We start from the raw sequence: 17618 nt of genomic DNA on the forward strand, positions 1-17618 counted from the left end.
TTCTCCTCTATGGAGATGCTGGTGAGTTTGAACCGCTAACTTTTAGATTAGCAGCTGAAACCCTAACCAGCGCTCAGTGAGTTCCTTGATCCTGATGACACCATCTGGAAAAAACTCGAGAGAATTGAAAGAAACTAGAAGAAAATGTCTTTCTCTAATTCTTATTGTGTGAAAGTGAAGAGAAGAATGCATTTATCCTGTCCACTCAAATGTGTGAAGCCTCTTTTTTTAAAAGACTGAAGAATTCATCATTCTGTCAGGCCAGCTGGATTTCCATACCTTGTGCGTAATCACTTCCAAGGCAGACGGAAACGTTGACGAAGGCACTAAAGAAACAGTTCCAATTAATGACAAACGCAACAACATCCATAAGATGCTGTGTTGATTCACTAACGTTGCAATAAAAGAAATACCACAAGTGGGCGGCTTTAAAGAACATCATTTTCTTTTCTCAAAATTCTGGAGGATAGGAGTCCAAATTCAGGGGTATGCTTTCCCTTTGTTGGCTCTAGGAGAAGGTCTGTCCTGGTTTTTTTCAGCTTCTGTAGCACAGAGTATTTCTTGGCAATCTTTGGCTTATAGAATAGAAGAATGAATCCTCACATGGTGTCTGTCTTTCCTCTGTGTGTGTGTGTGTGTGTGTGTATGTGTGTGTGCGTGCATCCCTGTGTCTATTCGGCTGCTTTCATAAAACACCACCCAGAAGGAGAGGAGCCCTGATGGCACAGAGGTTAACCTCTTGGCTGCTAACTGAAAGGTCAGTGATTTGAACCCACCAGCTGTTCTGAGGGAGAAAGGTATAGCAGTCTTTGTAAAGACGACAGCCTTGAAAACCCTGTGGGGTAGTTCTACTCTGTCCTATAGTGTCACTATGACTCGGAATCAACTCCACGACAACAGATTTGGACACTCAGAAGGGATTAAATTTACGACCTACCTTATTCTAGTACGTCATCACTGACATAAGAAAATACAAATTCTATTTCCAATAAGGTTATATGCACGGATAAAACGATTGGGACTTTAATAAACTTTTTGTGAGGACACAATTCAATCCTTCACAGATGCTATCTCAATGCTTTATAAAAGATGCGCTGTAATAGAATTTATAAAAGATTAGAAGTGAAAAAGCTTTGAAATCCAAAACTTGGTTCGATGTATCAGAGATTTGAAAACATTATGCTGAGCGAAATAAGTCAATCACAAAAAGACTAACATTGTATGATGTTGCTAATATGAAATACCTAGAATAGGCAAATGCATAGAAATCAGAGTTTAATAGTAGTTACCACGGGCAGGTGGGGGTGAGGGGAAATCATCATTTAGGAAGTAGTGAGGTTTTGTTTATGGCCACAGAAAATTTGCCAATGGATATTGATGATAGTTGTACAACATGATTGATATAATTGTTCTCACTGAATTGTATATGTGAAAAATGTTGAAATGGCAAATGTTGTGTTAACTATAGTTTTATAACAATATTTTTTTTAAGAAGACAATTTTATATCAGTGAAAATTATGATGTGCCAGAGACTGCTGGAAAAGAGTAAAGACAGTGCAGCACAGAGCCATTATATCCTTTGAATACCTAAAAAGAAAGTGAAAAATGTTTGATTTTTTTTCCCCTGGATCTATGTAGTCAAGATAGAAATGTGAGTGTTCTTGGAAGGCTGAAAAGTGAGAAAAATGGAAGGATGGCCAAGCAGGATTCACAAGCTTCTGCTTCCAAGACACACAGATTAATCAGACATATACGTTTAAATACCATCAAGATTTGTTATTGTTGTTAGTTGCCCTCAATTCAATTCCTATTCATGGGGACCCCGTGTGTGCAGAGTAGAACCGCACCATAAAGTTTTCAAGACTGTGACCTTTCGGGAGCAGGTCTATCTTCTCAAGTGTCTCTGGGTCAGTTCGAAAGTCCAACATTTCAGCTGGTGGACAAGCGCTTAACTGTTGGGCCACCCAGAGACACCACTAAAATTAAGAGACAATAAAAAGTAGCTTGGCAGAAGGGAATAAAATTAGTTTCTGGAATCAGAGAAATCCAATTCTTAACATAGATTTGCCGTTTATTGACAGGATATCCTTGAGAATGTTACTGTCCAATTTATTCATCATTACAGTGTGGGAAATAGTTTCTATTTCTGAGGAACCTTGATATTTTGTGTGTAGAGTCATATATCAGTACATATGCAATAGTCATTTGGTTAATGATTATAGAGACTGTTGTTACTGCTGTAATTGTAACCTTCTAAGCATGAAGATGACCCCAATATACATAAAGGTAGATCATGCCATTTGTAAGTAAGTTACTCTACAAGTGTATATAGGAACATATCTTACCTACTTTTTAAATAAATTGGAAAAAAAAAACTTAAAACAATTGCTCTAAAGACATAAACCTGTGCCATAAAGTAACAATTATACATATTTATCTTATTCTTTCCATGAACTGTCATTGTCATTCTTTTTTTATTTCACTCTAAGAATACCAGGAAACATGCCTGTTAAACCTAGTTAAGAGGGAGAAATTTTCACTGCTGCAGATTGTGTGTGTGTATATGGAGACAGAGAGAATAATATTCATCACAAAAACAAGAATTATTTAAAGAACTACATTTTTAGATAGTAGATAAGAACTACTTTAGGTGAAGGGAAAGACAGCACACAATATAGGGGAGGTCAGCACAATTGGACTAAACCAAAAGCAAAGAAGTCTCCTGAATAAACTGAATGCTTCGAAGGCTAGTGTAGCAGGGGAAGGGGTCTGGGGACCATGGTTTCAGGGGACATCGAAGTCAACTGGCATAATAAAATCTATTAAGAAAACATTCTGCATCCCACTTTGAAGAGTGGCGTCTGGGGTCTTAAACGCTAGCAAGCAGCCATCTAAGATGCATCAATTGGTCTCAACCCACCAGGATCAAAGGAGAATGAAGAACACCAGGGACACATGGTGATTATAAGCCCAAGAGACAGAAAGGGCCACATGAACCAGAGACTACATCATCCCGAGACCAGGAGAACTAGATGGTGCCTGTCTACAACCGATGACTGCCCTTACAGGCAACACAACAGAGAACCCCTGAGGGAGCAGGAGAGTAGTGGGATGCAGATCCCGAATTCTCATAAGGCCAGACTTTATGGTCTGATTGAGACTAGAAGGACCCCCGTGGTCATGGTCCCCAGACCTTCTGTTGGCCCAGGACAGGAACCATTTCTGAAGCCAACTCTTCAGACATGGATTGGAGTAGACAATGGGTTGGAGAGGGATGCTGGTGAGGAGTGAGCTTCTTGGATCAGGTGGACACTTGAGACTATGTTGCCATCTCCTACCTGGAGGGGAGACGAGAGGGTGGAGGGGGTTAGGAGCTGGCGAAATGGACATGAAAAGAGAGATTGGAGGGAGAGAGCAGGCTGTCTCATTAGGGGGAGAGTAATTGGGAGTGTGTAGGAAGGTCTATATGGGTTTTTGTGTGAAAGACTGACTTTTTTTGTAAACTTTCACTTAAAGCACAATAAAAATTATTTAAAAAACTACATTTTTAATAATTTGGTCTATTTTCAACTTCTTTGAAAATAATGGTAGCCGCTATTTTTTATACCAGCCATTCTATGTAGCTTTCCTTTCAACATTATATTATTCAGTCCTCATTCCAAAATATTATACATACTAGGAAAGAAAAACTCAAAGAAGTTAAGACTGTTGGCAAGACCTCATGGTTGGCATGTGGTATAACCAAGATTCTTGCCTAACATGAAACTCTTCTTTCTACTACACCTAGCTGCAATTCTAACTAAAATACATTAGTCTAATTTTATCATTGATTAAACATTCTATATTGTTTAAAATAAAGTTTGATTTGAAAATCAATAAATACTACTTATTTAGGCTTGAAACATTCAATCAATTACAATATTACTGATTATAAGGTTGTAATTTTTCTCACTAAGTGACTAAATCTACAGTAGTTTTTTGTTTGTTTTACCCCAATTTCTGTAGTAATCTGTGTATAGCATAAATTTTCAATAGCAACAGAAACAGACAATTCATGGTTAGATTAAAAAAATCCAAATGCCTATAAAAAAAAATCCCATTAATATAAACCAAACCAAAATAAAGTAGGATAAAAAGGAATTGTGGTGACTGGCATGATTTTATTTTGCATTTACTCTCACTTTCAATTTTAAGAGGTTTATATGTTTTACATAGTGTCACCAGGAGATCTAAACACTATTTAACATGTATATTGAAAATATTTCAGGTTGCTGACTGTCTTAATTATCTAGTGCTGCTATAACAGAAATATCACAGTTAGATACCTTTAACAAACAGAAATTTAGTCTCTTACAGTCCAGAAGGCTAGAAGTCCAAATTCAGGGTGCCACTTCCAGGGGAAGGCTTTCTCTCTCTGTCAGCTCTGGGGAAGTTCCTTATCATCAACCTTTCCCTGATCTAGGAGCTTCTTAGTGCAGGGACCCCAGGGTCTAAGGGATATGCTCTGTTCCTGGCTCTTCTTGCTTTGTGAAATGAGGTCCCTCTCCTCTATGCCCAATTATCTCTTTTATATCTCAAAAGAGATTTACTCAAAATACAACCTAATCCTGTTGACTGAGTCTAGCCTCATTAACATAACTGCCTCTAACCCTGCCTCATTAACATCACAGAGGTTAGGATTTACAACACCTAGGATAATCACATCAGATCACAAAGTGGTAGACAACCACACAATACTGGGATTTATGGCCTAGCCAAGTTGATATACATTTTGGGGGGATGCAATTCGATCTGTAACCCTGACTAAAACAAACAAAAAATAAAAAAGGAAATTGGATAGCATACTTGAAGCAATGCTATGTTGTTCTATAATTTAATAAAGCTTAGTGGGCTGGAAGGGGGCTTTGAGAAAACTGAGAAATATAAATAAAACATGAAATTTATTGACTGTGTTATAAATAATGACAAAAATCCAGGAGTTATTTTATTTTTTCCCCATTTTTTGCAATAAACAACTGAGTCTAGAAAAGAGATTAATGCCCTTATCTGTGTCCCACAAAGGAAGTAAAATCATACTAAGCCCTAAAAACTTGTTAACCAATGGAGAAAAAAGAAATTGTTCATAAATCATCACCACTGAGTTTCTCTGAAACTTTAGACACTCTCCTAGGGACCGAGGGTATAGAGGGAAGAAGTTAAATTGAAAAAGAAAAAAAAAAAAAAAATCAGAGAGATGACATTTTTTAAGTGGTAAGGCAGGCAGTAAAGAAGTCAACAAAGATAGAACTAGAATAAATTGCAGAGGCAGTAAGTGGTCAAAAATAAGTAAAGCAGAAAAATGATCCTGCCGGTGAGGAGACTGTTCATAATTTAGGTACTTTGTTTAGGAAAGACCACTCTATAGTGGTGAAATTTTAACCTTACCTGTAATGAGGGAAGGGAGAAATAATGAGAAGGCTAGAGGGCAGGTATTCTAGGCTGAGGTCTTTGAGAGAAATTACTTTGTCATATTCCAAAAAAATGTAAGACTAGCATACATCTAGTGAGGCAAGACCAAAATTAGCAAAGTACAAAGTGGTGGGATTTGAGATTAGAGAGACAGCATTTGAATCACAAATGACATTGCTGGGACTTTGAACTGTTTAAGATAGGGAATAAAATGATCTGGATTTTTTTTTTTAATTGCTGTAAAAATGTAGATGATACATTTGCCAGTTCAACATTTTTCATGTGTACCATTCAGTGAGACCCATTACATCAATCATGTTGTGCAATCATCACCAAAAACTGTTGCCAAGTTTTCCAACCCATAAACAGAAGCTCACTGCTTCCTACACTGTGATTTCCCCTTTTTCCCCTCACAGTCCTCTGAGTAGTCCAATACTCCCTATCCAATTCATCCGTCAGTGGAGGAACTCATCCACTGCCAACCCACAGCTCAGAAAGGAGGGAGCCAGGAGAATAAATGCTTCTACTTCTCTTCCCTCCCACTCTCCAGTGCCTTCCATTGACTGAACACAACCTAAAGCCAGAGAGCAAAGGATCATAAAGGTTATACTCCTGGAACACTCCAAGAAGTGCAGGAAGGTAGAGAAGAATTAAAACTAATCTAGAAAATAAAAAAAAAAAAAAAGAAGAAGAGAGAGAATATATTCAGCACAGTCATCCTTCCCTTCTGGGCATAAAATTGCCCACCTGGAAATATCCACAGAAAGTATGTGTTACTCTGTGAATTCTGTGTGCTGAAGCTTAAATATATAGAAGCAGGTCAGCTAATCCTCATATATTCTCAAAATTTGAAACTTAAAGTGCCACAGTTGAGACTTCACCCAGCTGAATGACAATTTTACACACATCCTGATTGAGTTGTTCTACAGAGTAATAAGTAGCCATTAGAGTCATTCATCAGTGATGGTGTTTTGTTCTTCCTTTCTTGAAGAACAGTCAGGCAAGATGGGTGCTTAAATTATATCAATTCACTGAAATTGCTATGGCTTTAATAATTCCTATTAAGGCAGCAATTTAAAAGGAACTGAATTTTTTTTTTTTTTTACAAGGTACAATGCTGTACAGATTCTCACATTGTGCCACTCATTTCATTGCTACCTGGAATATAATGGAAAAAAGAAAAAAAAAAAGTTTTGTGGAATAAAACACCTTAGCAAATATATATATTATTCATTATAAAGTATGGTAATTTGTTCAGAAAGACAATCGTAATAAGTTTCTGTAATCTGCTAAGGAGACTAGAAATCAAAACATACGCAGCTTTTTCAGTATTTCTTGTATACTTATCACTTTTTTAGGCTTTTTGCAGGACAGGAAAACTACTGTTATTGTTAGGTGCCATGGAGTCATTTCCAACTCATAGCTACCTATATACAACAAAACAAAACTCTGCCCAGTGCTGTGCCATCCTCGCAATTCTTATGCTTGAGCTCATTGTTGTAGCCACTGTGTCAATCCATCTCATTGAGGGTGTTTTTTTTCGCTGACCTTCTGCTTTATCAAGCATGATGTCCTTCTCCAGGGGCTGGTCCCTCCTTATAACATGTCCAAAGTATGTGAGATGAAGTCTTTCCATTCTCGCTTCTAAGGACCAACTATTCAGTTGTACTTCTTCCAAGGCAGATTTGTTCATTCTTCTGGCATTCCATGGCATATTCAATATTCTTTGCCAACACCATAATTCAAAGACATCGATTCTTCAATCTTCATTATTCATTGTCCAACTTTTGCATGTGTATGTTATGTTGTTGTTAGGTGCCATTCAGTTGGTTCCAACTCACAGCAACCCTATGCCCAACAGAATGAAACACTGCCCGGTCCTGCACCATCCTCACGATTGTTGCCATGCTAGAGCCTGTTGTTGCAGCCACTGTGTCAATCCATCTCATTGAGAGTCTTCCTCTTTTTTACTGACTCTCTACTTTACCAAGCATGATTTCCTTCTACTGGGACAGATTCCTGCTGATAATATGCCCAAAGTATGTGAAACCTAGTCTCTCCATCCTTGCTTCTAAGGAGCGTTCTGGTTGTACTTCTCCCAAGACAGATTTGTTCCTTCTCTCGGCAGTCCATGGTATATTTAATATTCTTCGCCAATACCACAATTCAAAGGTGTAAATTCTTCTTCAGTTTCCCTTATTCACTGTCCAGCTTTAGTAAGCATATGAGGTCATTGCAAACACCATGGCTTGGGTCAGGCACACCTTAGTCCTCAAAGTAACACCTTTGCTTTTTAACACTTTAAAGAGGTCTTTTGCAGCAGATTTCCCCTATGCAATGTGTCTTTTGATTTCTTGACCGCTGATTCTATGGGTGTTGATTGTGGATCCAAATAAAATGAAATCCTTGACAACCTCAAGTTTTTCTCCATTTATCATGATGTTGCTTATTGGTTCAGTCCTGAAGATTTTTGTTTTCTTTACGTTGAGGTATAATCTATACTGAAGGCTGTGGTTTTTGATCTTCATCATTAAGTGCTTCAAGTCCTCTTCACTTTCAGCAAGCAAGGTTATTAATGAGCCTTGCCCCAATCCTGGTGCCCCATTCTTCTTCCTATAGTCCAGCTTCTCAAAATATTTGCTCGGCATACCGATTGAAAAGGTATGGTGAAAGGATACAACCCTGACACACACCTTTCCTGACTTTAAACCATGCAGTATCCCCTTGTTCTGTTCAAAGGACAGCCTCTCGATCAATGTACAGATTCCTCATGATCACAATTAAGTGTTCAAGAATTCCCATTTTCTACAATGTTGTCTGTAATTTGTTATGATCTACACAGTTGCATGCCTTAGCATAGTCAATAGGTAAACATCTTTCTGGTATCCTCTGCTTTCAGCCAGGATCTATCTGGCATCAGCAATGATATTCCTGGTTTCATTTCCTCTTCTAGATCCAGCTTGAATTTCTGGCAGTTCCCTGTTGATATACTGCTGCAGCTGCTTGTGAATGATCTTCAGCAAAATTTTGCTTGAATTTGATACTATTGTTATTGCTCAGTAATTTCTACATTCAGTTGGTTCACCTTTCTTGGGTATAGGCATAAATATGGATCTCTGTCCATTCATTGGCCAGGTAGCTGTCTTCCAAATTTCTGGGCATAGACAAGTGAGCACTTCCAGTGCTGCATCTATTTGTCGAAACATCTCAATTGGTATCCCTTCAATTCCCGGAGCCTTGTTTTTCGCTAAGGCCTTCAGTGCATCTTGGACTTCTTTCTTCAGGACCATTGGTTCCTGATCATATGTTGCCTCCTGAAATGGTTGAATGTCGACCTTTTTTTTTTTTATTATTTTTTTGATATAGTGACTCTGTGTATACCTTTTATCTTCTTTTGATGTTTTCTGTATCATTTAATATTTTCCCCATAGAATCCTTCAGTATTGCAACTCAAGGCTTGGATTTTTTCTTCAGTTCTTTCAGCTTGAGAAATGCCAAGCCTGTTCTTCCCTTTTGATTTTCTATTTCCAGGTCTTTGCTCATGTCATCATAATACTTTACTTTGTCTTCTCCAGCCACCCTTTGAAATCTCCTGTTCAGCTCTTTTACCTCATCATTTTTTTTTCCTTTTGCTTTAGCTACTCGACGTTCAAGAGCAAGTTTCGGAGTCTCTTCTGACATCCAATTACGTCTTTTCTTTCTCTCCTGTCTTTTTAGTGACCTCTTGCTTTCTTCATCTATGATGTCCTTGATGCCATTCCATAACTCACCTGGTCTTTAGTCATCAGCATTTGATGCATCAAATTTATTCTTGAGATGGTCTCTAAATTCAGGTGTGATATACTCAAGGTCATTCTTTGGCTCTCATGGACTTATTCTAATTTTCTTCAGTTGCATATGAAGCAATTGAAAATACCATGGTTTGGTCAGGTGCACCTTTGTCCTCAAAGTGACATTTTTGTTTTTTGACACTTTAAAAGAGGTCTTTACAACATTGTTTGATTTCTTGATTGCTGCTTCCATAGATGTTGATTTTGGATCCAAGTAAAATGAAATCCTTCACAACTTTAATCTTTTCTTTGTTTATCATGATGTTGCTTATCAGTCCAGTTGTGAGGACTTTCGTGTTCTTTATGTGGAGATGCAATCCATACCAAAGGGTGTAGTCTTTGATCTTCATCAGTAAGTGCTTCAAGTCCTCTTCACTTTTAGTAAGCAAGGTTGTGTCATCTGCATATTGCAGATTGTTAATGAGTCTTTCTCCAATCCTGATGCTGTTACTACATCCCTCTTTTTAAGAATAATTAACTGACTTTCATAATCTTAAAAAGAAAATTTCAGTTTTCTTTCTGGCAAGATATGTCTAAGTGGGAAGTTACCCACAGGGTAGGAAAGGTAGCAGTCAGTGTTGCAATTGCAAATAAAATCCACTGCAGTAAGTTCAACAGAAGACAAATTTATTTAAAAAGATATTAGATAGCGGACAGATTTCTTGTGAGAAGCCAGGATTAGGAATTTGAGGTTATGCAGCTACCGAAAACACTCAAACTACACCCTAACGCTATCCCAGCAAAAATACTGCGAACTCTGAGTGCAGATGCAGCAGCTGCGCGTGCTGCTGCCATGGGATAAGAGGCATCAAGATCTCTGCCATCCTGCTCCCAAAGCTGACTTTCTTTGCCATCATCTTCACCGGAAAAAATGAATTTCTTATTTACCTCCTTCATCATATTGCTGTTTTCTGAATGAACGCCTCATGCTTGCACTTCAGATTCTCAGACCTAGGATACGTACTTAACCCAGAACCCAGAAGTTGGGTTCTGGGTTAAGTATAGACTCAGAAAATGGAGAAAATGAGTTTCTGAGTTCCATCTTGGGAGAAAAAATACAGATTGTGGCAAATTCTTCTAATGTAGGATAGTGTCACATGCATTATCTGCCCCCTAATTATGTATCTCTCTCTCTCATTCTCTTTCTCTTTCATCTCTCAGCCTCATTATGAAAGAAGAAATCTGTGTCAGAACTTGGATTTAGAGTATTAAAAAAAATCAAATATTGCATCAACAAGTACAATCCTCTCTTACAGGGATTGGTATGAAAATAGATTTAATTGTAGTAACTGAATATGAGATACGACTGATTAAAAAAAAAAAAAACTCTTCTAACTGTAAGGAGGCTTTCAAGGATGGATACCACTGATTCAGATCCAAATGTCATTCTGTGGCATTAGCTTCCTTCTGTGCAAATTGTTTCATAGGACTAAAACACAATCAAGAAACGCTGAAGTGTCATTTCAAGATAAAGCCACTCATGTAATACAGGGGCATAAGAGATGAAGATTTTTCTCTAAAATCAAAGAAAAAATATTTACTGCATTCTTAGAGATTTAGGAAATCTAAGAAGCAATTTCCCCTTTTCTTGAATTTTATAACATGTAGTTTAAGGTTGGATTATAATTAATTTTCATGGTCTCCTGAAGCCTAAAGAGAGAGAACCCCTATATTGGAGCACTCAGAACTAGTCAAAATAATTCAGAAGTCATGAAAATCTTTAATGTTTGTAAAATCTAAGGTTAAATGACTGCACATTTGCATGCAGAAATAGACATAGTGATATAACCCTATTTCAAAAGAGAATATGTCTTCTGTACATGCGTCTGATAGTCACTGTTCTCATCATAGCACACATGGCCATTCACTGTGCAATCACTATAAAACCTGCAAGTTTAGTTTTATAAGAACTAGAAAATCAGTAAAAACTAGCAGACCACTTACTACTTACGATTGGGAACAAAGACATGAAGACAAGAATGAATAAACTTGTGCTTAAGAAATGAGGGAGACAAAAGAGGAACCTGATACTAAATATAATTATTTTGATTTTGGTCTCAAATTACCTTCAAACTTTCCTCTACTTCCCTCTTAATAGAATTTAATAGAAAACCCTAAGTAACCAGGTTCAAGGATGGTTTGAACAGACATTCAGGTGATATCATCTAATCAGTAGTGAGGACTAACACAGATCAATTTTTGCTACTTATCACTTCAAGTGGGATCCAGATTGCTCTGCTATACATAAAGTATAACCATTTTTTAGGGACAAATGTTTTTGAATCAGTGCAGTATTGGCCTGAACACTACTATAGCTCATTAGATTTTTTCATGCATGTCTATGACATTGTCTATTTCATGCATGTCTGTGACATCGTAGGTGAATAAAATCTTCCAATCTCAGAATCTATTCTTTCTGTGGGCTAACATTAAACTTTAGTCAATCTCACTTAAATAAAGTTTCTTTATTTTTCATTCCATTAAACTTAATTTACAAATGTATGCTTGGGATTGTACTGGGAATAATTAATATAGTTCATTGTCCATATTTCATATCATTCTGAACTTCATGAAATTATTATGCATCTAAAACACTTTGAGGGACTTCAAAATAAAGTTTTACCTTTATCTATTGAGAGGGCAATTTATTGAAAAAGTGCCTGAAAACATATCTCACTTTAGAAATTAGTCTTTTTGCATTTTTAAAAAGAATCCAAATTGCATCTAGCATTAAGAAATAGAATATCACAGCTGTAGATCTGACAAAAATGTGAAATTTGAGAACCCTTATAACATGAATGAGTGATATCCATTTCTTAAATATTTCCCTAATGTACACTTTCAAGCTTTGAAGGTGGATTTTTGACCAAAAATTGGTTAAGTACATTCTGTTTGAAGAACATTGTATCTGACATTGAGGAAGGAAAATGCAAATGAAAACATGGGGTTTAATCTTAAGAAACTTACAGTCCTATCGAAAAGTAAAAATATTAAAAAAACATTAGAATGTAAAACAAAAATAGCATGGCATGAGGCTCGAGACATAAGTTTAATCAAGTATGTGAGAATGGACTTGAGAAGAAGTCAAGGAAGTAGAGCTAATCAGAAAAAGCTTCTTAAAAGAGGCACTTTTTCACTAGGCCTGGGAAGATATGTCTAAGTTGGAAAGGTACAGGGAGGGGAAAATAGACTTTAAAGGCTAGTGCTTATTAGTGAAGAAATGCAAATAGAAATAAACAAGTTGTTGAGAAAAGAAGTGATGTGTATAAAGCATAGTCGTTATTATGCACTCGCTAAGAGCTTTACTTCCATAATTTCAATCCATTCAACAAACCGATGGGGTAAATACAGTTATTAATCACCTGTTAACAGTTAGGGCCCTAAGATCGGAGACATTAAATAATTTAGAAAAGGTCAAATAGCTGGTTAATTTAGGGGCCAGAGTTTAAGACCTTGGGAATTTAATTGTAGACCTCATGCTCTTTATCAAAAGGTATTTTACAGTTTTTATTTCATCACCATCAGACAGACTTTAGATTAGATTTCTCCATCCATAAAAACCTGTAATATATATATTTTTTAATTTGATCTCATTTAAACTTTATGAAATCAATGTGTATATTTCTTGAATTATAATTATTTGAGTATTTATTTTAACACATATTTAGTAATAAGATACTTGAGGGCTTGGATTATTTTTTATTCATCTCCAAATTACCTATATTACCCAGCAGTGTCTTGAACATAAAAAATGCTTAATAATATTTGTTGAATATAAGTAACTTTACAAAAGAGAGAAGAAATACGAGGAAGTGTTTTTGGAAAAGTATGCCTCGGTAGTTAGGCTAAAGAGCTGGGATTTGATAGGATAGAGAATTAAGTCTCATTACAGTTTTCATACATAGGGACAAAATGTGATGAAAACAGAAGTTTTGTTTGTTTTTTTCCACAATATATAGCGGAAATAAAAATATTTCCCCATAGGAATGCTTAAAGGAACAAACCTGAGAACACCAGGACTAGATGATAAACTACACCCAAGTAGCTGATATATGAAAAATGTAACGTGAGAGTTATTTATTAACTGGGTGTATTCACTTTTTTTATATTTATTTTATTTTTGGTTAAAATATACAGAGCAAAACACGCACTCACTCAGCAATTTTTGCATGTACAAGTTCAGTGACATTGGGTACATTCTTTGTTTTGTCAACAATCTCACTATTTCTACTCAAATTTACCATTAGCTTTACCCATTATATAACATGTAGATAAAAATGTCAACATTTGAGAACTTACTGATTCAAAATTTCTTTAAATATCAAAACCAATAAGACAATATATATGCAATTAAAGCCCATCCACTGCCGTCGAGTTGATTCCAACTCATAGCTACCCTATAGGGCAAAGTAGAAGTGCCCCATAGAGTTTCCAAGGAGCTCCCGGCAGATTTGAACTACTGACCTCTTGGTTAGCAGCCATAGCACTTAACCACTACACCAACAGGGTTTCCGTATATCATAAAAAAAAAAACCAAACCCACTGCCGCCCAGTCGATTCCTACTCATAGCAACCCTAGAGGACAGAGTAGAACTGCCCCATAGAGTTTCCAAGGAATGCCTAGTGGATTCGAACTGCCAACCTTTTGGTTAACCGCCGTAGCACTTAACCACTACGCCACCAGGGTTTCCTCCATATATCATAGATATCATAAATCAAGTAGATATCATAAATCAAAAGTTATTTACAAAAACAAAGAAATAGATTCAATTACTTCTCACATCAATATGTTCTCTGTGCTTCAAGCACCTAGAAATAACAAAAGATAACAAAATAAAAATATATAAGAAGTTAACTTTAGTCTGAGCACAGATTAAAAAAATTGACTTGAAGGATGTTACTATGGAAATATACAATTTCACACAGCTTATACAAATGTATACTATGTATTTTTGTATATCTGCAACATAAAGGAGATTAAGCTGATGAAATATTAGATTCTGGATATATTCATAAGATAAAGCCAACAGCATTTTTTAAGAATTTGATTTAAGCTGTGTTTCATGAAAATAAAGACCTTTGTCTGGAATATTCAGACAGTTTTGTCATTAACTGAGAAGGGAGAGACTGTAGGTGGAGTGGGTTTGAGGAGAAAGAGCACATGTTTGTTTGAGACATATTAACTTTGAGATGCTTAAATCTAAGTAGAGATGTCAAGCAGGCATTTGGAGCTCAGGAAATATAAATTAGAAAACCATTGGCACGGAAGATATTTAAAGTCTATGCCTGAATAATAACGCTGAGGCAGTAAATATAGAGAAAGAAGGTCCAAGTACGAAGACACAGGTCAGGCCAAGGCTGAAAACTGGCAATGGAAACTGAGATGTAATTAGTAAGGAAGGAGAGGAAAAGAAACAAAAATACACCCCAAACAATAAAACAGAGTAACAAAAACCCACAAGAATACACGAGGGAGGTGCCTCAGAAGCCCAGTAAACAGAGTCTAGAAAGGAGAAGCAAGGATTAACCATGTCCAATGCTGTTGATATATCAGGGCAGCTGAGAATCAATAATTGGTCAATGGATTAGCAACATGTAATTCATAACATAGTTTCACAATAATAAAAATGTTATATAGTGCTTATGGATGCATACTTAGGTAGTAAGTCTTTTTTAAAAGTATATTTATATATATATATATCTCATAGGGTCACTATGAGTTGGAATTGACTCAACAGCAATATATACATATATGTTGTTGTTGTTGTTAGGTTCCTTTGAGTTAGTTTTGACTCACAGTGACCCTATGTACAACGGAACAAAACACTGCCCTGTCCTGTGCCATACTCGTAATGGTTGTGTTTGAGCCCATTGTTGCAGTCAGTGTGTCAATTTATCCCATTGAGGGTCTTCCTCTTTTTTGCTGATCCTTTATTTTACCAAGCATGATGTCCTTCTCCAGGGACTGGTTCCTCCTGATAACATGTCCAAAGTATGTGAGGCAAAACCTTACCATCCTTGCTACTAAGAAACATTCTGACTGTACTTCTTTCAAGGCACATTTTTTCGTTCTTCTGGGAATCCAGGGTATATTCAATATTCTTCACCAACGCCATAATTCAAAGGCATCAGTTTTTCCTTATTCATTGCCCAGCTTTCACATGCATATGAGGCAATTGAAAACACCATGCTTTGAGTCAGGAACACCTTAGTCCCTCAAGTGACATCTTTGCTTTTCAATACTTTAAAGAGGTCTTTTGCAGATTTCTCCAATGTAATGTGTCTTTTGATTTCTTGACTGCTGATTCCGTGGGTGTTGATTGTGGATCCAACTAAAACGAAATCCTTGACAACCTCAAACCTTTCTCCGTTTATCATGATGTTGCTTATTGGTCTAGCTGTGAGGATTTTGGTTTTCTTTATATTGAGGTGAAATCCATACTGAAGGCTGTGGTCTTTGCTCTTCATCAATAAGTGGGTCAAGACCTCTTCACTTTCAGCAAGCAAGGTTGTGTCATCTGCATAACGCAGGTTGTTGATGAGTCTTCCTCCATCCTGATGCCACATTATTTTTCATATAGTCCAGTTTCCTGGATTATTTTCTCCGCATACAGATTGAGTAAGTATGGTGAAAGGATAAAACCCTGATGCACACTTCCTGATTTTAAACCATGCAGTATCCTCTAGTTCTGCTCGAATGGCTGCTTCTTGGTCTATGTACAGGTTCCTCATGAGCACAATTAAGTATTCTGGAATTTCCAGTTTTTACAATGTTATCTATGATTTGCTATGAACCACATAGTTGAATGCCTTTGAATACTCAATAAAACACAGGTAAATATCTTTCTGGTATTCTCTGCTTTCAGCCAGGATCCATCTGATGTCAGCAATGATATCCACGGTTCTATGTACTCTTCAGAATTCAGCTTGAACTTCTGGCAGCTCCCTGTTGATGAGCTGCTGCAGCTGCTTATGAATGATCTTCAGCAAAATTTTACTTGTGGGTGATATTAATGATATTGTTCAATAATTTCCACATCCTGTTGAATCACCTTTCTTTGGAATAGGCATAAACATGTATCTCTTCTAGTTGGTTGGCAAGGTAGCTATCTTCCAATTTTTTTGGTATAGACAAGTGAACACTTCCAGCAATGCATCCGTTTGTTGAAACATCTCAATCCATATTCCGTCAAGTCCTAGAACCTTTCCTTATGATTGGAGTCACTTTTATGGAATAAGCTAAGCATTGTTATCCTAACAATGCTCCAGTCAATACTGTATCTTCAAACCATAGGGAAGACTCGCTTATCCTAGCTTAGAATATTACAGGATGTATATGGCAATTCCCATGCCTTTGCCAACCGTATTCTCACCTTGTAATTTCTCAAATGATCTTGATGGAAGAAAATGAACCATCTTGCTTCTTAAATATATAACAATTTTATTGTCTACTTGAGGTACCTATGAGAGCTTAGTTAGTAATCACTTAAGAAGTAATTGTTCACAGCAGTAAATATTTGGCAAGGTTCAACCAGTGTCCAAATTACAAGGCATTCATTTATTCCATCCAATAAATTAGCTTTAAGGATCTTTATATGTTCTGTTTGCTGTCAGTGTTTGAGCATAAACATTTCAAAGAAAATCATATTTGTATGTCTTAGGCAGTTAACAAATTTATTCTGTGAACTTGGTGATACGTAACGTATTTTTTATCTTTGACCTGTAAAATAAGGAAAAATAATTGTAGTACAACTTCAAGAAGAATTTCTCACAAAGATGTGAGGTAAGAATGAGATCCTGTTTTTAATCACTGTAATCACTGAGTCACGTTCCTTGAATGAAAGGGTTTTATTAGGCTGTGGGTTCCCATTAGAATAGCAAGCGAAAAGTAGCAAAGTGTTCAGGCTATAATTGGATAGGTCAGGGCGAGAATATCCTCGGCAGTAACTGCGGGTGAATTAGCTGATTTTTCCTAATGATTTCACAGCAAATTTACTTTGCCTAGTTATTGCTTTAGCTATAAGGTACATCTTGAATCATAATCCCTTACATCTCCTGCTGCAAGGTTGACTTGGCTTGTGACTGCTTGAGCTCCACACTTGTTTCTATTTATTTCTTAAAATATCTGAAAAAGAGATTTGTCTCTCCAAAGATGCAAGTATGAAAGTGACAAAAATCATATTAGAGACAACTCTAAGAAAAATCACAGTGTATAATGATTAATGTTAAAATGGAAATGTTTTATATCATCAATTCTTAGAAAGACATTATTTCATGTTTTAATGTTTCTAATAACAGGGAGCAGGCACCTGAGAATAAAAACATATTGAAATTTAATT

This window comes from Elephas maximus, chromosome 7 (genome assembly GCF_024166365.1).
Source record: "Elephas maximus indicus isolate mEleMax1 chromosome 7, mEleMax1 primary haplotype, whole genome shotgun sequence".
NCBI lineage: Eukaryota > Metazoa > Chordata > Mammalia > Proboscidea > Elephantidae > Elephas > Elephas maximus.